The sequence below is a fragment of the Moschus berezovskii genome, chromosome 23, assembly GCF_049115385.1.
Source record: "Moschus berezovskii isolate FMDL1 chromosome 23, NW_MosBer_1.0, whole genome shotgun sequence".
Taxonomy (NCBI): domain Eukaryota; kingdom Metazoa; phylum Chordata; class Mammalia; order Artiodactyla; family Moschidae; genus Moschus; species Moschus berezovskii.
In genome coordinates this window covers 62,935,646-62,960,699 of record NC_142482.1, presented here as the reverse complement: position 1 = coordinate 62,960,699, position 25,054 = coordinate 62,935,646, and the positions used below count along the sequence as shown (strand labels likewise).

General features: G+C 49.9%; 1 long non-coding RNA gene across 3 annotated transcripts in view; it reads left to right on the top strand.

The window, feature by feature from the left end:
* Positions 1-23,241, top strand: part of LOC148774235 (uncharacterized) — a 42,099-nt gene extending 18,858 nt beyond the window's left edge. Inside the window, exons 2-4 of one of the 3 annotated variants that reach the window (XR_016036011.1) lie at positions 2,048-2,158; positions 17,798-18,114; positions 19,155-23,241. This is a non-coding gene — a long non-coding RNA (uncharacterized LOC148774235). Of the gene's footprint in view, positions 1-2,047; positions 2,159-17,797; positions 19,133-19,154 lie in introns of those variants that run through there. The other 2 variants (XR_016036010.1, XR_016036009.1) reach the window with 2 other exon arrangements.
* Positions 23,242-25,054: the final 1,813 nt, after the last annotated feature.

The following is a 25,054-nucleotide window of genomic DNA, read 5'->3' as shown; positions in this document are numbered from 1 at the left end:
AGCAGAACATGTGAAACCTTAAAAATGAGCAGGTTTCCTGTTGAGAACAGGATTTGCCTCTAATAGGCATTGATGTATTAGTGGGTATTAGTATAATCATTAAGAGTGAATTCGGTGCCAAGGGTGGTGATGGAGACGCCTGGAGGGACCATCAGGAATCCTGCTCAAAGGTGTTGTGTGGATGAAGGCTAAGCCGGAGTGGCCGGGCAAGGGGGGAGCTAGAGACACAGATGTGATCTTGAGAGCAAGGATCCTGAGGACAATCGTCAGCATGGAGCAGCTGGGGAAATGGAGGCGCCAGGAGAGGTGCAGGAGGGCCCGTTGGGCTGGAGGGTGATGGAGCTTTAAGCAGAGGCATGCTGATGCTGCCCCAGCGGTCGGTCCAGTGGAGTGTGGTACGTGGAGGTCTTGGAGACTGGGGTAGGAGGGGCTTCCATGAGGTCAGAAGTGGCCTGTGTATGCTTCGCGGGAGAAGGAGTAGAGGAGGTGCAGGGGCCCCTGGGGACAGCACCCTGGTTCCATCACTCATGTCGTCCCATCTGGGGTGTGCAAGCTCCGATCTTCAAACCCTCAGCCTTCAGCTGGCACTTCTGTAGGGACCATTGTGTCCTCAGCATTTCCCAATCTTTCCAAGAAGATTTGAGAAGCAGCAGTGATAGTTCAGGCGCTTAAGGAGTGAAGTCGCTGGACACGTTCATCCAAATGGCACAGAAACTGGCTCAAAGAGGTTTGCAGATGTCGTTTGGAAGTTGAGGGACCCTGTGTTCTAAAGCTAGTCTATAGATCATGCTCTTCAAGTAACAGAAGGTTTTCCTGCCCTTTTAAATGACCACACGTCCTTAATTTTTCCAGTGGTCATGTGTGGATGTGAGAGTTGGACTATAAAGAAAGCTGGCGCCGAAGAATTGATGCTTTTGAACTGTGGTGCTGGAGAAGACTCTTGAGAGTCCCTTGGACTGCAAGGAGATCCAACCAGTCCATCCTAAAGAAATCAGTCCTGAATATTCATTGGAAGGACTGACGCTGAAGCTGAAACTCCAATCCTTTGGCCACCTGATGTGAAGAACTGACTCATTGGAGAAGACCCTGATGCTGGGAAAGATTGAGGGCAGGAAGAGAAGGGGACGACAGAGGATGAGATGGTTGGATGGCATCACTGACGCAATGGACATGAGTTTGAGTAAACTCTGGAAGTTGGTGATGGACAGGGAGGCCTGGTGTGCTGCAGTCCATGGGGTCTCAAAGAGTCAGACACGACTGAGCTGAACTGAACTGAATGTCCTTAATATATAAAATAAATAAGACATCTGTGATAGCAACGAAGAACAGTCAGGCAGCTCATATCATTTTGGAAATCATTATAAATGCTTCTTAATCTAAACGAGTCTTCTTCCTGTTATGGACTGAATCATGTTCCCCACAAATTCATGTTGAAACCTCACCCCAGTGTGGTGGTATTTGGAGATGGACATTTCAGGAGGTAATTAAGGTTAGAGGAGGTCCCGGTAGGGCCCTAATTCCCAAGGACAGCTGTCCATATACAGACACACACTGCGAGACATGACCTCCAACAAGTCCAGGAGAGAGGAGGCCTCAGAAGGAAGCAGGAGGCCTGGTCTCAGGTTCCAGCCTCAGAACTGAGGGCGTGAGTGTGGGTTGTTGAAACAGCCCCGTCCGGGGCATTTTCTTGCAGCCCTGCTGTCGGGGCCTCTGCTGGCTTCTTAGCGAGACGCCAGCTCTGCTGCTGCGACATCTCTCGCGTGTTCGCTCTCCACCAGTCACCCTGGGGCCGCGTCTCAGGCACTTAGCTCTTTCCCAGACCATTGGAATTGCCTCCGTGTTTGTCCCCACTCCTTCACTTGCCTCTGGGACCAGAGTCAGGAGGAGAGCAGGAGTGGGAGGCCCGCCTGGTGCCGGGGCCATGGAGCCGAGGTGGGGATGGTCACAGGCCCAGGCCCTGGACACAGGGGGTTCAGGGGGATGCCCAGCACAGTCCCGGACGGCTCCACGCACCATTGACTCCTTCGTTGTTTGGTTCACTAAACAGGCCACGTCATGAGCGCTTGGCACCCAAACCTGGTGGTGGCTGAACAAGAAGAGACCCTTGACCAGGATGAGGATACGTTCTGCTGGTGGACGCCCCCCAACACAGCACCTGGTGAGACAATGCGAGGTGGGAAGGTGCCTGCGGGTTGAGAAGGTGATGCAGCGGGGTGGGGGGCGTGTGGGGGGCGGGTGTGAGGGGTGTGGGGGGCATCTGTGTGAGGGATGTGAGGGGTGTGGGGGGCATGTGTGTGTGGGGGGTGTGAGGGGTGTGGGGGGCGTCTGTGTGAGGGGTGTGAGGGGTGTGTGTGGGGGGTCAGGTTTGAAGGGTTAGGTGTGAGGGGTCCAGTGTGAGGGGTGGGCGTGTTGTGGGGGGTGTGAGGGGTGTGGGGCCGTCTGTGTGAGGGATGTGAGGGGTGTGTGTGGGGGTTGTGAGGGGTCAGGTGTGAGGGGTCCGGTGTGAGGAGTGGGCGTGTGTGGGGGGTGTGAGGGGGCAGGTGTGAGGGGTGGGTGTGTTGGGGGGGTGTGAGGGGTGTGGGGGCGTCTGTGTGAGGGATGTGAGGGGTGTGGGGGGCGTGTGTGTGTGGGGGTGTGAGGGGTCAGGTGTGAGGGGTCTGGTGTGAGGGGTGGGCGTGTGGGGGTGTGAGGGGCGGGTGTGAGGGGTGGGCGTGTGGGGGTGGTGAGGGGTCAGGTGTGAGGGGTCAGGTGTGAGGGGTCAGGTGTGAGGGGTCTGGTGTGAGGGGTGGGTGTGTGGGGGTTGTGAGGGGTCAGGTGTGAGGGGTCAGGTGTGAGGGGTGGGCCTGTGTGGGGGATGTCTGTGTGAGGGGCGGGTGGGGGCGGGAGCAGAGCCCTGGCCGTCGCTGGGTGACTCAGTGTCTCGCTGGCCTTGGGGGCTGTGTTTCCTTCTGTTTACGGTGGGCAGCAGGTGGAGGTTCATGACCTGGGGGATCAGAGGGGCCCAGACCCCCTTAGGAAGCAGGAAGGGCATTGAAGGAGCTCTGGGTGTGGCCAGAGGAAGGCAGGGATGCGTTGGATCAGGGCCAGTCCAGCTGATCACAAGATGGAAAGTGGCACAAGCTAGTGTACGTCGAAGGGAGAAGGGGGCAAGGGTGAGGAGGAGGCCGGGCCAGCTGGAGCGGCCGGGCTCAGGAGCCGGCGCTGACGGACGGCAGCGTCTCCTCCAGCTCTGCTCAGAGGGCCGGGCTGTGGGAGGGGGCTTCGTCCCAGGGTGGTCTGGACGGAGGGACTTGGCACTTAAACAACGGTGCCAAAGAAACTGAAGTCAGGCAGGTTGATTCCTCCAGGTCCATTCTTCTTTCTCAGGATTGCTTTGGCTATTCGAGGTTTTTTGTATTTCCATACAAATTGTGAAATTATTTATTCTAGTTCTCTGAAAAATACCGTTGGTAGCTTGATAGGGATTGCATTGAATCTATAGATTGCTTTGTGTAGTATACTCATTTTCACTATACTGATTTTGATTTGAGAGAATAGCACTGAAACATGTATATTATCATATGTGAAACAGATCGCCAGTCCAGGTTTGATGAATGAGACAGGGAGCTCAGGGCCAGTGCACTGGGATGACCCTGAGGGATGGGATGGGGAGGGAGGTGGGAGGGGGGTCAGGATGGGGAACACATGTACACCCATGGTGGATACATGTCAATGTATGGCAAAAGTTACCACAATATTGTAAAGTAATTCAGTTCAGTTCAGTTCAGTCGCTCAGTCATGTCCGACTCTGTGACCCCATGAATCACAGCACGCCAGGCCTCCCTGTCCATCACCCACTCCCGGAGTTCACTCAAACTCATGTCCATCGAGTCAGTGATGCCATCCAGCCATCTCATTCTCTGTCGTCCCTGTCTCCTCCCGCCCCCAATCCCTCCCAGCATCAGAGTCTTTTCCAGTGAGTCAAGTCGTCGCATGAGGTGGCCAAAGTATTGGAGTTTCAGCTTTAGCATCAGTCCTTCCAATGAACACCCAGGATTGATCCCCTTTAGAATGGACTGGTTGGATCTCCTTGCAGTCCAAGGGACTCTCAAGAGTCTTCTCCAGCACCACAGTTCAAAAGCATCTAAGTATTAACATTAAAATTATAACATTAAGGACTACTTTAAAGAATGATTAAGCAAATGCTGCACTAGAGTTTGCCACAAAGTACAACCCCACCCCTATATTTCCAGTGCAGTGAGGAGAAGGTCCTTTTGTCTTGGAGGGTCAGGCATTAGCCATGGGGACTTGTCTGGGGACTTGAAAGTCCACCTCAAGTTCTGTTTGTGGAGTTCTGAGACACCCTGCTCCCTGGCTCTGAAGGAGCTGCCAGCAGAGGGAGTCCAAGTGTTCTGGGAGGACACGCCACAGCCCTGAGCAGACCTTCCTCTCAGCAGTATCTGTCACTATGACTGCTGTCTGCTAGGTGGTGGACTTGGTGGTAATGCAAAACGCTGAAGCTGGAGAAGTGTAATTTCTCTTTATTTGAATACTTCTCTGGAAAAGCACGTCTGTTAACAAAGTTCCAGTATTTTTCAAAGTTTGCAAAGACACATCCCTCCCGAATGTCTGTCCGTCCGTTCCGTCCGTTCCGTCCGTCCTGTCGCTCAGTCGCGTCCGACTCTCTGCGACCCCGTGGACTGTAGCCCACCAGGCTTCTCCGTCCATGGGATTCTCCAGGCAAGAATACTGGAGTGGGTTACCGTTTCCTTCTCCAGGGGATCTTCCCGACCCAGGGATCAAACCCGGGTCTCCCGCATTGGAGGCAGACGCTTTAACCTCTGAGCCACCAGGGAAGCCCCCTAATGTCTGTAGAGATATAAAAATGGGATCCAAGTCCAAAGTGAAACAATGACATATTCTGAAATAACCCCTCTGCTGTGTTATGTTCTTAACTGGCCTTACTGGGAAATGAAAATGTAAGCTTCAACTGCTATTTCTTTGTGGAACTGAAACCTAGGAGTCCCCCTTCCCCTTCTGAGCAGCCGCTCCCTGCCTTTAAACAGTCAGGAAGCTCCCGGCCCTGAGTGTTCGTTGGAAGGACTGATGCTGAAACTGACGCTCCAATCTTTTGGCCACCTGATGTGAAGAGTTGACTCATTGGAAAAGACTCTGATGCTGGGAGGGATTGGGGGCAGGAGGAGATGGGGACGACAGAGAATGAGATGGCTGTATGGCATCACTGACTCGATGGACATGAGTTTGAGTGAACTCCGGGAGTTGGTGATGGACAGGGAGGCCTGGCGTGCTTCAGTCCATGGGGTTACAAAGAGTCAGGCACGTCTGAGCAACTTAACAGAGGTTCCCAGCCAGGGAATGAGCTTTCCCCGCGACGTTTTTCTGTGGTTCCTTGTTATGGTGTGCAGAATGCTCTGCGGCTCTGTTTACCTCTGCCTGCCGTTCCCAGGCCTTTGTGGTTTCCTCTACAGCTGTGGGTCTTTCTCCTGTGAAACCACAGGTCAGTCCGGAGCCACAGAACTGATCCTTACATAGCCACTGTACTACAGGGTTTTCAGAGCCACAGCTGGCTCCGTACCTACGTCCAGATCATGGATGGTGACCATCTGATGCTCAGATAACCACTGTTTCCCCAGTGGCCCGGGCCAGCCTTTCTCAGCTGTGCTGCCTGTTGGTGGGCACCCCCTCAGATGGAGCCCTCTCTGACTGGAGACCCTGTGGGAATGAGGGAGCCATGGCCCCAGCGCTAGCCCCCATCCTTGTCTCTGCAACAGGAAACTGCCCTTCGCAGGGTCTCAGACTGAGGTCATCACCAGAAACCCACAAGGGCTATGCCCCACCCTCAGTTTCCGATTCAGTGTGTCTGTGAAGGGTCGTTAAGGAAAATGATTATTCTGATGCTTGTTAAATACGGTAAGGCTTCATTCAAGAGGGCACTTCTGCTGAGCCGGTTCCCAGCCGGATCTCCGCAGAACTCAGCTCCATCCGCACAGCCAGCTCAGCACCCTCTGCCCGCCTCCCCCGCCTCCCCGTCTCTCTCTCAGCCCGCACTGCACCCAAGTCTTTTCTCAGGCTCTGCCCTGGGGAAAAGTCAACACTGCTGCTGCTGCTGCTTCTAAGTCGCTTCAGTCGTGTCCGACTCTGTGCGACCCCATAGATGGCAGCCCACCAGGCTCCCCTGTCCCTGGGATTCTCCAGGCAAGAACACTGGAGTGGGTTGCCATAGGACACAGAAAACTCAGTACCACTCAGATGCAAGATAAGTAGAGAGCAAGAGTGACACGAAGATCTGAGAAACACAGCGGTGCTTGAAGGGCCGAGGGTGGAGCTGCACCGCTGGAGCAGGCGTTCACTCTTCCGTCCAAGGGAGAAAAAGGGAGAACGGGTGCTCTAAATTCTGCAGAAGACTCTCCGTTGCCCCCTTTCCCGTGGTGGATTCACACCCCAAGCCCTGCACTTGGGCTCAGACTCACCTCACAGCCTAACTCCTAAGCGGTGACTTCTGATGAGCTGAACGCCCCTCGACCCTGCACCGCCTTCGACAGCAACGCCGCGGCCTCCTTCTGAAACTCGCCCTGCTCCCTGCCTCTGACACAGGCTCCGCAGGCCCTGCACCCCGGCCTTCCTCGCGCTGCTCACTTCCTGAGGTGCGGCTCTTCTGTCGCTTTGTTTGATAAATGAAAGTTGCTCCCTCTACCCCATGTTACACTTATTTGGGCTACTCATTCTAGAACGTAAGCTAAAAAGCAACCATTTAAAAATAAATTTCCTTGATTCATACTATTTTCATTGGTGTGGGGATAGAAATATGATTGGAACACCCAGAAAATTTATACCTGACCCCAGACCTGCGGGACTTGTAACATTGCAGGTATGGAGTGACTAACGTGTCAGCTGGTGTGATTTGTCACTTTTGAAACGTGTGTAAATAGTGATCTGTTTGACACCTAGTAAACTTCAAAGAAGATAGTCTATCGTGCAATCCTGTGTAAGAGAATATGGTGCTGAGCATGTAATCATGAGAACGATGGGGAAATTGAAACTCCAGAATAAGATTTAGATGCCTGAATAAACATCATATGGTTCTTCTGAGATGTATCTGATATGATAAGTGAATGCATCTTCAATAGTTATTTTTATATGAGAAGATTGGAAAGCATATTTTAGCAAAACACTGCCAAGCAGGGTGTCATTTTTGGGCCAGAGGTGCCTAGAGTTGAATAAGGCATCAAAATACGGGTGTTTTAAAGACTAGAGGGAACAGTCTCAACCTGGAGCCGAAAGAAGAACTTGCCCCTGTGGCCTTATGAGTGTCGACTGAACCCTTCAAGTGTAGACTGAGAGGTTATTGCTCTATTGGAACGTGTTTGATTCCAAGGATCTGCTCCAATATTAAATGCTTGCTCATGGTAAGTAGAAGCGGCCCATCTTCCCTAGCAATAGCTGATCTGCGTGGGCAGAGGGCTGCTCTCCCCGCGGGCGCAGCCACCGGTCAGCCGCTGGGCTGTGCCCGCCTCCCCCACCCGCCTCTCTTCACGCTCAGATGTTTGCACCAGGAACTGTGCGCGTCCCTCTTCGTAAACATCATGCTTTTCTCTTTAGCTCATGACTGAGCTCCTCGGCCAAGCGCTTTATGGTCGTTCAGGAGTGGGAATGTCACATAAAATGGAAAGGGTTGTGAAAACAGGCAGTTCTCATCTCTCCCAAGACTCCGAGATCTCTGGACAACCTCCCAGGTGGGGAGCGCCAGGGCATATTCCGATTTTATAGCATGAGGCTCAGGATATTGAGTGAAACACAGTTATGACATGATTGGAAATGAAATGCTTTTCTGAAAGCCTTTAAATGTCCAGCGGCTCTAAGATAAGTTTTACTGCGTTCATGATGACTCTGTTCGCTCCCTCTCCTCCCGTGTGGGCCTGTGGCAGGGTGGAACAAAGAGCTGCGTTCATACATTCAAAGCTATTGTCATTTTTCTTGTCAAAGATGGCATTGTCGGAGGCAGAGTGTATAAAATTTCCTTCCTGCTGAGTAGACCACGTGGAAAAATGCTTATTTTATTTTTTCTTATAGGAATAAAATTGCAGTCTTTCAACAGGACAAGCTGGTTATGCCATCTGGCACATAATTTCCATGTTTAAATTAAGCTGAGAAATCAATTCAGTGTTGAAAGATATTATCCGTTTAACATTTTTTCACCTCCAAGCAATTTGAGAAAGTAGGGCAAAAATAAGTTGTTTTCCTTGCTAAGTATGTGAGTGATATAGGTCTTGAATATTTTCTTCCACACAGAGGGAAATTATAATTTATAAGTGGATCACAGTGACCCTTGGGATTTCTCCTCCTTCAGTTCTGCCAAAGCTCTACTGTGTTCCTGGAGCCCAGCAGGGGGTTCTGGTGGCTGTGGGCAGGAGGAGTGGCAGTTCCAAGGAGTGGATATGTAATTATCCAATTAGTGCATGGACCTGTCCTGGGACTTGTTCATTTTGTTCAGACTTTTCTTAGGAAAGCAGTTTGTGAGTCCAGGTTGTTGTCAGTAGTAAAGCTCAATAAGCAAAGTATAACACGCAAATTAGGGCTGTTAGTGAAGCTGAGTGACTAACAGGTGGTGGAAACTCAAAACAAATGGGGTGAAACAGTCACTTTCTGCTGGGGATCCAGGTTCTGGTCAGGATCTCCCGATCTCATTGCCCGGCACCTGAGAGTTTCCCGCCAACCTCTGAAGCCCCAGGACCTTTGCCCATGCCCTGAGCAGTGGGTCGGGCAGCCCAGACATTCGCCACAAACTGCCAGCAGAAAGGAGGTTTGAAAATGAAGGCCTAGATTCATGTCGTAGATGGGGAAAAGGTAACAACTGGTTAGATTTCTGCTTTCATTTCTTTGATTTTAAAAAGTCAATTTAAAAATAATAGTTATCATTTTGCAATTTACATAAAGAGCAATTTTTTTTTTTAATTAAGAAAGAAAGAGTGGGAAGTTCGCATTAATGGAGGAGGAAGAGTTACACAGTTTTAATCTTCTGGGGTCACCATGTCCTTAGACTCTGATGCCCACCTGTCTGTCGTGGTCAGAGCTCACTTGTCCACTTCTGGAGGCACCAGGAGAACAGAAGATTTGAGTGTTTTCACACCAAACAGAGCTCATGGAGCTGCTGAAGCAGGCAGATGGAGTTTTTTCAGATAGTTAGATTCTAGTTCTAGTTCAGCAATTCAGTTCACTCCATGAACCGCAGCACGCCAGGCCTCCCTGTCCATCACCGACTCCCAGAGTCCACCCAAACTCATGTCCGTTGAGTCAGTGATGCCATCCAACCATCTCATCCTCTGTCGTCCCCTTCTCCTCCTGCCCTCAATCTTTCCCAGCCTCAGGGTCTTTTCAAATGAGTCAGCTCTTCGCATCAGGTGGTCAAAGTACCAGAGTTTCAGCTTCAGCATCAGTCCTTCCAATGAATATTCAGGACTGATCTCCTTTAGAATGGACTGGTAGGATCTCCTTGCAGTCCAAGGGACTCTCAAGAATCTTCTCCAACACCACAGTTCAAAAGCATGAATTCTTCGGCGATCAGCTTTCTTTATAGTCCAACTCTCACATCCATACGTGACCACGGGAAAAACCATAGCCTTGACTAGACGGACCATTGTTGACAAAGTAATGTCTCTGCTTTTTAATATGCTGTCTAGGTTGGTCATAACTTTCCTTCCAAGGAGTAAGCGTCTTTTGATTTCATGGCTACAATTACCATCTGCAGTGATTTTGGAGCCCAGAAAATAATGTCTGTCACTGTTTCTATTGTTTCCCCATCTGTTTGCCATGAAGTGATGGGACCAGATGCCATGATCTTTGTTTTCTGAATGTTGAGCTTTAAGCCAACTTTTTCACTCTCCTCTTTCACTTTCATCAAGAGGCTCTTTAGTTCTTCACTTTCTGCCATAAGGGTGGTGTTATCTGCATATCTGAGGTTATTGATATTTCTCCCAGCAATCTTGATTCCAGCTTGTGCTTCTTCCAGCCCAGCGTTCCTCATGATGTACTCTGCATATAAGTTAAATAAGCAGGGTGACAATATACAGCCTTGACATACTACTCCTTTTCTTATTTGGAACCAGTCTGTTGTTCCATGTCCAGTTCTAACTGTTGCTTCCTGACCTGCATACAGGTTTCTCAAGAGGCAGGTCAGGTGGTCTGGTATTCCCATCTCTTTCAGAATTTTCCTCGGTTTATTGTGATCCACACAGTCAAAGGCTTTGGCATAGTCAATGAAGCAGAAATAGATGTTTTTTTCTGGAACTTTCTTGCTTTTTCGATGATCCAGTGGATGTTGGCAATTTGATCTCTGGTTCCTCTGACTTTTCTAAAACCAGACTGAACATCTGGAAGTTCACAGTTCACGTCTTGCTGAAGCCTGGCAATAGATTCAGTCAATTTAGAAAGTAGATACTGAAAATTTTGCCACGGGAGCTGTGCACAGTAATAGTAACAGTCAAGACGGCAGTGGCCCAGCTTCCTGCGCCCACGACGTCCTATGACCGAGGCTGTGACTGAGCAGCAGGGCACGCAGACCCCGGCGCGCCAGTGTGACCTGCAGGGCCGTGGCGCCTGTGCTCGGAAAGCTCTCTCGCTTGTTTTCTAGATTTAAAATTGTAGAAAATTTCTTGCATTTATAAAAACAAGGGCAGCATGTCTGGGAGCCTGGCCGGGGGCATTCTCGGGCGATTGTCCATGCGCGGCTGAGCTTGAGACATGAAGACCGAGGAGCCCCTTCCCGACTGTGGCTGCCGGTGAGGACTCGGGCTGCGTCCCTTTCCTCCAGACCCAGGCTGTACTTTTCTCCTAGACACTGTCGTGGGGACTGGGCACCATCCTCCTGAGATGGAGAGATGGAGACAGGAGACGAGGAGAGACGTGAAGACGGAGAGACGGAGACACTGAGAGGCACAGAGCTGGAGAGAGACGGGGAGACGGGGAGACGGGGGGCCCGACGAGACGCGAGAGGAGACACGGCGCCCCGGCAGGGCGGTCTCGGCCCAGCTCTCTGGCTGGGAGGCTCCAGCTGAGTCACGGCCTCAGGGGCGCGCACAGAGCGGCTTGGGAAAGGGCGCCTCTGGTCGCCGCCTTAGCTTTCGGATGGTTGTTGCAGTGCATCGAGTCCCACCATGGAAAGAGGGAAGCTGGGATGGACCCAGGAAAGCACAGAGCCCCCGCTGCCTGGGGCTGTGGGGCCAGACTGCCTGCCTTTCCTCGTCTGGCCCCTTGACTCCAGGAGCCACCAGGGGGCTTCTCCAATTTTTCTGTTTGTTCAAGAAATTAATTTAAAAGTAAATTAAGTTGACTATTAAGTTCAGACTCATCTGGTTCACCTCTGGGCTCTGCTTCACACCCAGCAACATCTCCCAGTTTGCTGACTGCTTTGGCAACTCCTGCCAAACCCTCCCAGTTACAAAAAGTGATCGAAATGATTGACCTCATTTTCAAGGCTGGGAAAAGGCGTGAGTGAGAAACTAATAAAATTCAGACTCTCATACAGCTTGAACTTCCTACCTCTGCAATATGAAATGCACGTTTTATACACAATTTCCATGGCCATTTACAGGTGTTAGATCAGAAGCAGGAGTCAGGGCAGATGGGACAATTGAATGAAACAGCCACGTGGTTCAAGCAGAGTGTGTTTCCTTTTTATACTATCTAGGCATCTGCAAAGTTTCATGCAAATCAATCTTAATTTACCACGTGTTTTGGCTCTTTCATAAAATATTCTGACTATGGTATTTCTACATTTTAGCTGTAAAATTCTCCATAACTGGGGGCACTTATTACATTTTTAATATGTGAAACGATTCAGTTAGTACAAGAATTCGGGAGAAGTGCTTATGCCAGGTAGAGAAATCAGCTTCTCACCAGTTCCCAGGAGACTGCTAACACCTGTGTGTTGTACGGAGTGGGGCGGGGGGCAGTGTTGGAAGGCAGTACCCCTTGTCACTACCTGCTTTTTTCCTGCCACGAGCGGGGTTGCCTGTGGCCCAGTCCTGCAGATAGACAGGCTGTCACACTGAGTGAGCACTTTGCAAGTGCTCTCAGGTAAGTTTGGGCTGAACCCAGGGGTCGTGTGGGTCACCGAGCTGGGACTTGGCGGTCCTGAAATCCACCGGTTCACGTTCATTTTAGAGGATGGTGAGGAGAGAATACCACAGTTTAGGGTTTGAAGAGAATCGAGTATGAAGGTTGGAGGTTGTTCCCAGACAGGGCTTGATTAGGCCAGTACAGTAAGTGTCAAGTTAGGAGAACACAGCAAAGCCTGGCACCTGGGGTCACTTAGGGAGAGTCTGAGGCTTCCCAGGGGGCACCAGTAGCAGAGAACCCGCCCCCAAAGGCAGGAGGCATAACAGACGTGGGTTTGATCCCTGGGTCAGGAAGATGTCCTGGAGGAGGGCATGACAGCCCACTCCAGTATTCTTGCCTGGAGAATCCCACAGACAGAGGAACCTGGCGGGCTACAGTCCTGGGGTTCTAAGAGTCGGACACGACTGAGCGGCTGGGGACACGCACACACACAGGAAGAGTCTACACTCAGAGGCTCTTCAGCTGTAGCTAGAAGAACTGGGGGCCAGGGATCCCCCAGAAGACCCCTCAGGGAGCTCTTGAGCATGTGTGTGTGTGCCCTTGTTTTCACAGGGGGACCCGAGCTACAGACCACCTGCCTGTCTCACGCAGGCAGGAGTGCATGGTCCCGCTCCCGGAGGGAGGTTGAGCATCCCAGGCTTTCTGCTCTTGTGCTGACCTGTGACGAGGGCTGGTCAGGGCTGGGGAATCTGGATTTAGCATGCTCAAACTCATTTCTTTTCCACATTCCAAGAGGATTTCTTCCCTGAAACAGAGGGGGCACAGGAAAGCAAGTTCCAGTGTTTTTATTCAAACATAAGCCCTAATATCCTTTCTGGGCGCTCCCCAAAAGGACCGTTGTTTTTAAAAGGAAAATATCAGTTAAGACGAACCATGTCACTCTGGGACCTTTATAAAGCCAGTGGGCCTCTCTGCCGGACCACACTCGATGCAGAGATCACAATCTATCCCTTTCTTGAAAATCTCCAAAGTGTTTTTGAAACAGTTAGTAACAATAAACGAGAGAAGGGAAGCCAGGTGGCCGGCCGGGAGGTGCCCACAGCGGCTGCTCCGTGAGGCAGGGGTCCTAGCTGCGTGTTCTGAGCCGCGGCGTTCTGTCCCTTGCGGAACACGTGTTTCTGTTTTCGCTCTGGCGGCCGCGGCAGCCAGGTTAGCTTCATGCCGCAGCGTGGGCTCTCGGAGGAGGCGGCGCTGGCTGGCCAGCTGCTGTCTCACCTGTGGGAGCAAGGAGCAAATGCCTCTGGGACTTGGAAGCATGGAATCATTTGGAATGCACCCCACATTTGCGGTGAATCATTGTCACTTCTGTTTATAAACTACCCGATTAAAAAAAAAACGAACAATAAAACCTCGGCTTTTCTCGAGGGTAGAAACAGTGACAAGTGGAGAGGCTCCCTCAGCCCTGTCCTGACCCTGATCCTGACCCTGATCCTGATCCTGGCCACCGCTACTGTGCTGTTGGCTGTGGTCACCTTGAGAAGAGGCAGGGCCGGGCCCCGTGTTGCTCGCGGACACTGGGTGCTCCTGGCTCGCTGTCTGGCAGGACTGCCCTGGGCAGGGAAGTACCTGTCCCGTGGATGCCTCTGGGGACCCTGGGAGGAACCTCTTGGCATCCTCGATCTCCAGATGGAGAGGGGGAGCCCGCTGAAGGGGTGCCAGGCGGGACCTTGGGCGGTGGAGGAAGCCACGCAAATCACCGTTTAATCTTCATGCTGGGACGGCACTGAGGTTACATGGCTGAACCTGCAGAGCAAGGGCTGGCCCTGTGTTGCCAGCGGGAGCTGTCTGGGCCAGGGCTCCTGTCCTGGGGGCCTGTCGCGTTGCTCAGGGCTCCTGGTCACCATGCAGGCCTCAGCTCTCCCATCCTGACCCTAACCGCCATCATCATTCCTTAGTGACCACGCACCACTGAAAGCGCCAGGAGTTCGATCTCTCACCAGGAGACGCAGCAGAAGCGAGGAGAAAGCAATACGGTGTGGAAAGTGCCTGAGAGAGGTGGCTGCTGACTGCCGGTGGGCCTGCTCCCGGCACTGGGCTCCAGCTCTGGGGGGCCAGCCCTGGAGTTATCGGGGGGGGGGATTGGCAACATCTGCTGACGTCAGATGCTCACCTGATTCAGCAGGTGGGCAAAGCGGGGTGTGAGCGCTAACAAGTGTCCCCAGCTCTATGATCCTGGCACGGCTGTGAGCCTCAGAGGCCACCCAACGGCCTTGGTGTCAGACACCCCGGCCTCCCCGAAGGCCCTCGTGCTTCTACCTGAAGCGGGTGAGCTTGGGCGGCTCCCTTCTATCCGCTCACTTGAGAACACTCCCTGCTGTCTGCTGAGTTCTGGGCTCTCTTCCCGGTGCTGGAGACGCAGCAGGAACAAAATGGAACTCCTTGTGGGTGCAGGGCTTACACTCCGGCAGGGAGCATGGGCAACACCCGTGAAGAATGTGAAGACTTCCGACGTGACAGGGACTGTGAAGAAGTAAGCGCTGAGGACTTCAAGCCAAAGGGAGCAGAGACAAAACCGTGAGTGTGTGACAAAGGGTCAGCCCAACACGAGGGTGTGATGTCCGTAAACGTTTGTGCACCCAACACAGGACTGCCAGACAGGCAGAGCAGGCGTTGACAGGGGTGCGGACCAGGGCGCAGGCATCCAGCCCTAAGACGGGTGCGGTCTGAGGGCCTCCTGTGGAGATGGTGACTGCTCCGTGATGTATACGTGACACTTTCTGAGAGAACAGAACCTGAATCTTCTCACCAAAGAAGAAGACAAGGAGTAGGCCTGGGAGACAGGGGCGCTGGGGAGGGGCTCACATAAAGTGATGGCGCTGAGAGAAGACGCAGAGACCTGGACATGGGCGCCAGGCTGGAGCTGTCTGTGTGGAAGGGCCAGCAGAGGCAGAGGTGCCCAGGCAGGAGTGCCCGTGTGGGTTTGGGATGACCAGGAGGCAGAGTGGCCAGTCTAGAGTCCTGCCTCTGAGAGCTGTGCGGAGGCCATTTGCTCTTGGCTTGCAGCTGTCCTCAGGACGCTAGGTCTGAAGGCTATGCTTCAATTGAATCTAATTAAAATTGCAAATCACAACATCTATTTTAATTTCTTCAAGTGCTTAAGAGAGAAAATATTAACTTTACTATTTTAACGGCTGGAATCTTCTATAAGTGGTTTGTGGGCTGTCAGAAACAACTCTCCATTAATAAAACATTATTTGGTTATAATATAAATTAAGGAAATCGCTTTAAAAGTATAACACAAAGTTTTTGAGTCTGGAGTGAATGTTGGCCTCCTCAGTGTTGTCGTTTGGGAAGCTGGACACATATTCTGGTGAGTGGCCATTCCTTGAAATGAGTACTTTACATTTCCTATTTGGGGCTGTTTTCAAATATTGGAAAATTAAACTAAAACCCCATTTGTGGCCATTGCTTGGGGTATGTGAATTTGGTTTTTAGAAACTTGCACATCATTCTTAGCGATCCCTGTAATTCTGAAGGGTCACCTGTTAGGGTCTGATGGCAAAGCGGGGAGATGGGCAGCTTCAGCATCAGACAAGGCCCGGCTCAGCACAACTCTTATTCCCCAAGAGCAGGGTGCTGGTGATGAAACAGAGGAGGCGGGTTATTGTGGAACTGCTGTGAGAGCAAGTCCTACGGAGTTACTGTAGATACACAGATACTAACATATTTAGTTTAGTTCAGTTCAGTCGCTCAGTTGTGTCCGACTCTTTGCGACCCCATGAATCACAGCACGCCAGGCCTCCCTGTCCATCACCAACTCCTGGATTAACTGTGCTTTTTGTGGGCAACAAAAGTCATTTTCTAAATTGAAATTGCCCTTGATATTTTGACATGGGTTTGACTTCAGTAAAGGTATTCCACATCAAGCTAAAACAACCTGATGGAAAGAATGCGTGGATAATTGGGGAATAAAAAGAAAGTGAGTCCCTGGGTGCCAGCGCCAAAGTGAGAGGGGAGTGGAGTGCAGTGGGTCTGCTCTTTTCCTATGTCCCCCTCCCTCCTGGCTGGAAGCAGTGCCCCTCCTCCTGCTGTTTTCTAGTCTCTCAGAGAATCTTCTAGTGGTACCGGTCCTGGCTTTGTCCCTCTATTCCTGGGGGCAGTCCACTGAGACTTAAAATTGATGTACCCTGGCCAAGCACAGACCCGAAGGCCCCTCCCACAGGCTCCAGAGCCTGCCTCTGCCTGGGGACCAGGGCCCGGCTCTCGGCCAGGCGGGCGGGCGTCCTCCAGGACCCAGCACTTCCACCATACCGCCTGCTCCCTCAAGGACTGTTTCCTGTGGATATCCAGTCCCCCAGACTTTATATTAGACTGCCACTGTAAGAAGAACTAGTTCTAAAAGATGGTCTTGTGACACTTTTGGCTTCCTTTATTCAATGAACACTTTTTGGATGATATGATGCCAATAATTTCATGACGAAGGGGAAAAACCAGGCTTCCAGGCTCTGCCATTGGCTGAGTGATCTGTAACGAGGGAAAGCAGTTATTTTTAAAGAAAAATGCTAGAATATGGCAAGGGAAATAAGAGCAAGGAGAAGTTAAGTGCCACTAAGGTCTAATAATTTCAGAAGTAATATGTTCCTTCCTAGGACTTATTTAATGACAGCATCAAAGCCAGATGCCTGTTTCCTTGGTTTTCCTGATGCACCAAATTAGAAAGCGTCCAGGAGAGTTTTTAGTGGGAAAGTACTGTACTCATAAGTCACTTTTTCACCTCACATCAGAGCTCCAGCAGTGTTTAAATGTGTCACCGGCTTACGAAGCTTCACTGATGGAGAACGTGCTTTTATGTGGGAGGAGATTTAACCCTGGGAAAGTGGGTCAATTCCCATAATTCTACCCTTATGTTTGAAGTTCTGGCTGAAGGGCATTAAATGCTGCCATCAATTAGAATTCATTTGACAAGATGTCGGACAGTCAAGCTAAGTTCTTGATTTATTTATTTTTTTATTTTTTTTAAGTAATTAATTTATTTTTTATTGGAGGCAAATCATTTTACAATACCATATTGGTTGGTTTTGCCATACATTGACATGAATTCGCCCCGGGTCTACATAAGTTCCCCCTCCTGAACCCCCTCCCACCTCCCTCCTCCCTCCTCCCTTTATCCTCCCTGTGGGTCATCCCCACACGCCAGCCCCGAGCATCCTATAACATGCATCGACCCTGAACTAGTGATTCGTTTCACATGTGACAACATACGTGTTTCAATGCCATTCTCCGAAATAAAATTGTGATTTGCAAAGAGCGACCTAGTGAAGCATTTGCTTCCACGTCAGCACCCAGCACCCAGGACCCAGATGAGGGAGGAAGGGCGGTACAGCCTCAGGCTTGCCCAGTGGGAAGTGCTTGGCAGCTTTAACACGGGTCGCTGGCCTTTTGCCTTCATTAATTAATTCCTTATCTAAATAGTAGTTGGGCTGTTCTTATGACTCCCTCATTTAATTCTGAGTGAAGGGTCGCGGAGAGTCGGCCACGACTGAGCGGCTGAACTGAACTGAACTCCTTTTTCCCTTGAACACTTGCTTCAGCATTTCTCCTCCTTCGTCTGAAGCAAGCTCTCCCTCTGTGCCTCCCCAGCAGACGCTTCCAGGAAGGGGCTGGCCCTTCTCTGCAGCCTCCTTCTTCCTCTAGACCCTGCCTGCGTGCGTTTCAGAGAACCTCCTGGAATCTCTCCTTCCAGGTGCGCCTCGCTCACCCTGTCTCCAGCATCCACGCCGTTGGAGCTGACACCTTGGACGCCTTCTTGACAACCAGGCCGCCTGTCTTCCTCCCTGACCTCCTGTTTCTGAACTCAGCTGGGTCCCCTGCCCAGCAAAGCCGATCTGCGACGGGGTTGTGCTGAAGGAAAGCCCAGGTTACTGAAGGCTCCCAGCAAGGAGAACAGGCAGCTCAGACTCGGAAGACCAGAACGTGGTGGCGGTTGTCAGGGGAGGGATTCTAACAACAGGAGGAGGGAGAGGGTTCGGGAAGTGCCATCAGCTTGTGGACACCCTCCAGGTTGGTGGGTGGTGGGTGACAGGGTGGTGTTTTGGGAGGCCACATGCTCAACCTTCTGGTCCTAACCTCAGCCAAGATCCACCTCGTTGTGCACGTGAGCTGGAGAGATGACCAAAGGCAGAGCCAAATTCTTCTTGGATTTGGGAGCCTGGATTTGCTCGTGTGGAGGGAGCTACTCCCTGAGACCTCGGAACTCCACCCATAGACAGTAGAAGGGTGTTCATGGGAGTCGTGTCAACTGTAGATGAGCCTGAGGCTATGAAGTTTTGGTACCATGTCCAAAGGGCCTGCTGGGCCGGGTGAGTGGCAGGGATATTCCCATGCACCCAAAGCCTCAGTTTGGTTGGTGTGAGTGTTATTTAGATTCTGTGCAGTTAATACAGACCTCTTTCTTCTCATGGCGACTCAGTTTCTAAACGTTGTTCTCAGCTCATGAAAGTTAAACTACGTCCTGTATACAATTAAGTTTTCCTTTTAAATGCATTTTATCGTATGATAAATCGTTGAAAATGTATGCTTCACTTGTGAACTAGATGCCAATGATCATTCAAGACATTTAATGCTGAATCCATACGTCCAGCCCCACTGCAGAGCTTATGTTCCACACTTTGCTGATTGTCCTAAACTTTCTAAAATAAGCCTGTATTACTTTTAGAGATGCAGAATAATTCTATATAAAATACATATTTATATAGCTTGGAGTGGGTAACTGTTCCCTCTTCCAGGGGATCTTCCCCACCCAGAGATGGAACCCAGGTCTCCCACATTGCAGGTGAATTCTTTACCAGCTGAGCCTCAAGAGAAGCCCAAGAATACTGGAGTGGGTAGCCTATCCCTTCTCCAGGGACTCTTCCTGACCCAGAAATCAATGGGGGAATCTGCATTGCAGGCAGATTCTCTGAGCTACCAGGAAAGCCCCTATTTTATACATATTATATATACATAATACATACATTTGCTCTGGTGAGCCTTCCTGAATTCTATACCCATCTGCTGGAAATTCAGCAGCAATGTTTTTTGGTTGTTGTTGATTTTTTTAGGCATCAGCGACGAGCTTGCAGGATCTTAGCTCCCACCAGGGATTGAGCCTGGTTGGCTCACTGATTGGCAGTGAGCGTGCAGCATCCTAGCCACTGGACCACCAGGAAAGTCCCTCCGACCCACCTCCATAATGTCACAGGGTGATCATTCTAAAACACAGACTCGCCAAAGACACCTCTGCCACTTGGACGAAAGTCGCACTCCTCAGCATGCCCAGGGACTCCATCGCCTGACTCTGGCCAAGGTATGGTCATCCCCCGTCCACTCCCAGAGGTCCTGCTCCAGCCTGCTGGGCGGTGGCAGTCACCCTCTCCTGCCTGGCTAACTCAACCGTCCTCCATGTCCGCCCACCACCAGCCACCCACACGTCTTTCCAGACTGAACATAACCTCCTACTCTGAGTTGTTCGATCTACCCATTTTCCACCGCAAATTCCCTATGGTTTTATCGCCTGTACTGGGATGAACTTGGAGCCTTTGTCAGTTCCCTCTGTGTTTCCAGGCCTGTTTGCATAGCTAGCAGAGATCATTCGGATCAGGGCCCTGTTCTGGGACTGCAGAGCTGGGGTCTTCCTGTTTATTTCAGGCCATCCCAGCAGCTGTGCTGAGGAGCGGACTGGCAGGGACTAGATCTCTCAGCCTCATGATTAGGCCTTGACTGTGCAGGAGTAGGCTTTAAGTAAGCAAAGCAACAGCACACTGAGAAACTGGCCACCTGGGGGCTTTCCCGAGAGCCGTTCTGGGTGCTCAAGAAGAACAAACGCCTCCAGACTCGGGCTTGGATCAAAGGAGTTAGTTTTTCAACTGGTGCTTTGCTGTGTAGATGCAGCTGGTGTTAGGCCTTTGCATGAGATTGTATTTGACTTATTCTGACGTCTAAATCTACTTTTTGACAAGGAAACCTAAAAGAAAAAAATCAGCCTTGCGTTTTGGAATGAAAACCATGGGAGAATCCTTGTGGGATGGGGCTGTATTCAGCTCGTGTCTTCCACAGGAATCAGAACTGTGTCTTCAAAGGAAGAAGGAGTTCTGGGGGGCAGTGGAGCCAAGTTTCTGTCACGCTGTTACACAGTGGGAACGGGGACAGAGAAGAAAGGAGTGTCTCAGAGCACAGGGGCGACCCGCCATGACCCTCTTCCTGTGGCCTAATTGTAGCTGCTTTGTGGAGAGCCAGTCATATAACAGATACGTTGAAAGAGTCTTAAACTGGAACACTCTGCGTGGAGCACGAGGCCTGCAGCGAACTGACAATCCCACCCGGAGCCTGGCTTCCCTCTGCTGTGGCACCCTAGTCCTAAGAAGCCTACTGTACAAAGCATTACAGTCTGGCAATGTTGTAAAGAACGGTGGTTGTATTGTCTATTTTAGAATCATCTTTCCCTTTTTTGCCATCACCAAGCTGCTGCCCCAGCATTTGCAAAGCAGCTGTTTCATGGCTAAATGGACCCCAGCTCCAGCAGCTACCAGCTCACTAGTGATACACCCCAAATATCTCCGTGATAAGTCCTCATGTTTAGGTATGTTCTGTCATGAATCACACCCAGAGAATCTGGGGAAGAGAAATGGGGGAAAGAACACAAATGTCCAAACTTTTTGTTTGTTTCAATGTCACATGTAAGGTTACTGCCTAGAGGCACATTCAATTCTCTTGAGCAAAAGCCTTCATTCAAAAATGTCAATATCATTTAACAGAAAAAGCAGTATAATTACTCTATTCAATAAACAGCTAACAATACACAGACATTTTCAGCTAAAAGAGGACTTACCAGAGTGTACCTTTTAGCAATTTCGTAGTTAATTAGTAAAAAAAAAAAAAATCTTTTAACAACATCTGGCGAACAGTCTCTAATTTCTGAAGTTTTGGAATGAAAATCCACTGCACAGATTCATTGCTGTGAACAGTCTGCCAGTTGTTTACCTTATGCCAATCTCATTCCCTACCAGGAAAATATATTTCAAATGTGTTTCAGTATTAAAAACCGAAGCATAGCAAAAAGCAATTTCAGATTTCTGGGCGTGACATTAATGCCATGCAGTTCACCAGTCACCTCCCATGGGTTAAGACACCGTCATGGCCTTGGTCATAGAGGCGGCCGTGTTGGACAGAAAAAGGACGAATGGCTGTCCCTTCCCTGCCGCCTCCTCTACGCCGGCCGAGCCCCGGAGCCGGAGGTGGAGGCGGGGCTGGGCGCCCACTTTGCCTCGCGGTCCTCTGCGCGGTCGTCTCCTCCGTGAGAGCGGGGTCGGCGGGGCGACCTCAGGACAAGGGCTGGTGGGTCAGCATCCACGGTGGCGCCGGCCTTGCCAGGCTCGGGTGCTGCCGCCCGAAGCTCCTGGCCGGCAGCGGGCAGCGCCGACAGCCTGAAGTACTTATGCTGTTCTGCAGTTTAATGACTTGCCAAGGCCCGTCTCTTTTAAAATTTTTAAGAAGGTTTTATGGCTGAGTTAATTTACATGCCTGGTTTACCCAGACAATATCGGGCTACATTTTGCTTTGAAATGCATGACATTAGTCACTGACATGTATCGGGGTCAAAACTCGATCTTGTTAGAGTGACACCTTGAATTGATTAGAGCTCTTTCTTCTAAGAAACACACAGTGTGTACACATTCCCAGCCTGCATCCTCAAGGAAGCCACTTGAATTTTCCAGGATAAAGTGTAGCTTCAGTTTATCGGTGAGAAAATAAAGATGAAGGAGCCAATTTGATCAGAAAGGCGGTCCTCACTGGGAGGTGCTGTTTCATGGTGACAAGGTCGGGCTCTAAGTTTAAGGACGGGCTGATGACGGGCTGACCGCCCACCAGCTTTGAGGACTGGATGGGCCACCCGTCCTTCCAGGGACCTGGCTTCCCCATCTCAAGTGGAGCTAAAGTTCAGTTCATTTTTGTATCTTCTGTAACCAAAGACTCAGAGTTGCAATGGGTTCATAGCTATAGGATTTCTATGAAAACCTTTTAAAAAAAAGCCCAGTTTAGACCTTGTACTGGGAAAAGTCTCCTAAGAAAGCAGACCTGAATGTGTACGTCTGAGGGTGGGATCTGCAGCCACCTGCCCTGGGAGATGAGACCCACCCCGGGGAAGGGGGGCTGTCACTGCGAGGCTCTGAGTGGGCTCTGCAAAGTGGATTTGGGGAGGAATTGTCGCAGGTCTTGTAAGGAAAGAGAACGTGGGACCTGAGGTTGTTCTCAGGGAAGGAAACCCAGGGAAAGGACAAAGCTGCTCAGTGGGAACCCCATTATCCTCCCTTCTGGCCATGTGCAGCTATGATCCTCATCCACGTGCCTGGGGTTCTGTGTGGACAGCCCAGTGTCACCGGCATGGGTCTGGTTGAACTACAGTGCAGCTGGGGAGAAGGGCTGGCCCGTGGGGTTTTGGGAGGGTTGCACCAAGGGCTTCCTTCCATCCAGGCGACGAGTGAGCTGGCGAGGACCGTCTGACCAGAACCCGGCAGGTCACTGTCGCTGCGGGGGCGTGCCTCACTGCACTAATTAAGGTCTCTTCTGATCACCTGATCTGTCCTGAGCTGAGACATGTGAAATAAAGGTTTCTGAGAATCATGGACTTCTTACAGTATGTTTCTTCTTACAGTAATTATTGATTTGATTTATGAATGTAGGTACTATATTATTTGGTTTATAGAATTTAATGCATTTACTTTCTTTGCTTGACTTAATACTTTTGCTCTAAAATCAGCCTTAAATAATATTAAAAACAAAGTTTTTGGTTTGTATTTGCCTAATATCTTTCACCATCATTTATTTTAATGGTTAAATTACTTGCTTGCTCAGCTGCTTGTCGTATCCAACTCTTTTGCAACCCATGGACCTAGTAGTCGCCAGGCTCCTCTGTCCATGGGGATTCTCCAGGCAGGAACACTAGAATGGGTTGCCACGCCCTCCTTCTGGGGGTCTTTTTGACCTGATCGAACCTATGTCTCCTGCTTGGCAGGCGGACTCTTTACCACTGCACTATGTGGGAAGCTCTATGGTTAGATTATATATGACATAATGTTGGGTTTTGCTTTGTGGTACAACTTCTAAGTCTGCTTCTATTATTAAGTATGTTTTGCCTGTTTGCATTTGTTAATCTGATTCTTATACCAATTGCTATGTGCTATGATTATTAACATTATACCTTTTATCTACATTAAAATTTTTCATAATATGGCTTTATTTTATTTCCTTTTTCACTATTTCTTCTGATAACTGGATGGTTTAAATTTTTGTTCTAATGATCAACTTTATAAGTTTCCATTTCTTTAGACAATATCCTTTGACTTCCTTCTATTATCATTATTATGATTTTCCCTTCTCACCTTCTTTTTATTGCCCTATCATGCAATTTTATTTATTTTATTTTTATGTTATCTCATATCTTTAAATATTATTACCTGATTCATCAGCTCCAAGTGGCCTAACAGTCTGTCCACAGTAAAAGACGAGGATGAACCAGCAAATTTACGCTTTATTTACACTTCCTTCTTTTTTTCCTCTCACACCGCTTGTAGCATTATTTCCACGGACAAGATTCATAAAATTTACTGTTTTTGACCCATATTTAAACTCCTGCTCCTGCAGTTTGATGGATTCAGTGCTCACTGCTAGCTTTTGGCCAAAGTCCATCCTTCAGTGCTTTCCTTAGTTCAGGGTCGTGGGAACTGAGTTCCTTCATATTCTGTGCTTTTGCTGTTGACTTTTTATGTGAGAATTCAGTTGATGTGACGTTCTCAGGCCTTCTCCTATGTCACTGAGCCATCACAGGCATTGTCACCTATCTCCTGAGTCACTTCTGACTTTGGGAGAAGTTGAGGCCGGCCTGCAGTTTCTTCACAGAGAGATTCATCTAACGTGTGCTTCTTGTCCATTTACTTCGGATTCTCAATGGTTCTTTCTCAGAAGTCCAGCTACTTCACTGCGGCTGTTTCTTAATGTTGATCATTCTCCATGAGCTTTTTTGGGGGACTTCTCAATTGTTAAACTCAAAGCTAATTGTATTACTTCTAAGCACTCCTGAAATATATATATTTTAAAATTATAAAATAATTTAAATAAACAAAAAAATATAGAGAATAATAGAAAAAACTCTCCGTAACTACCCCACACTACCAAATCTTAAGCTTTATACCTTTTATAAACCAAGATTTGTAGGAAAAGTGTGAAAATAGTCCTCTATCATGGATCTGTTGCTACAGTTAAATTAGTGTATTAAAGTGAGTCTGAACTTGTTAGCCTTGAAATCCATTGGCTTCATTTTTAGACTGTATAAAACGGTAGCATTCCTCGGGATCTTTAATAGGCGTTGATAAGATATTTGTGACTTCATCTCCTTAACGATGGCTTTGTGATCATCATATGATCTGTCATATGAAGGGACTCTGGTTGAAAGACAGTTACGGAGAGACCAGACTTTGCCATCATCATGGAAGCCTTCGTGCCAACGTCTAGATGTCACTTCAGATACAGGATGTGTTGAAAGCATGGTCCTTGCCTTCAAGAAGCAAGTAAGTGGCGCATACATCCATGAGCAGGCAATGGTGCAGACCAGCCTGCGGTGAGGCCATGATGGAAGCAGAGGGCAGACGCTCGTGCAGAGACCTGTGCCTCCATGTGTGGGAGCAACGAAACATTCCACTCCTCCCCACAAAAGCTGCCCCACAGCGATCCCTGGAAACTGGGCACAGCATGCCTCCCCCAGCACAGGGAAGCTCAGGTTGCCAGTGGAATTAAGGCGGTTAACTGGTGACCTTGAGGTAGGGGGACGATCTTGGCTTATCTAGGGGGACCCAGGGTCACCAGAAGTGTCCTTAGAAGTAGGCTTGGTGGCAGGAAAAGTGAGTCGGGGCAGATGTGACCACAGAAGTTCAGAGAGATGGGACACGGCCGCTCTGAGCAGGGGGAA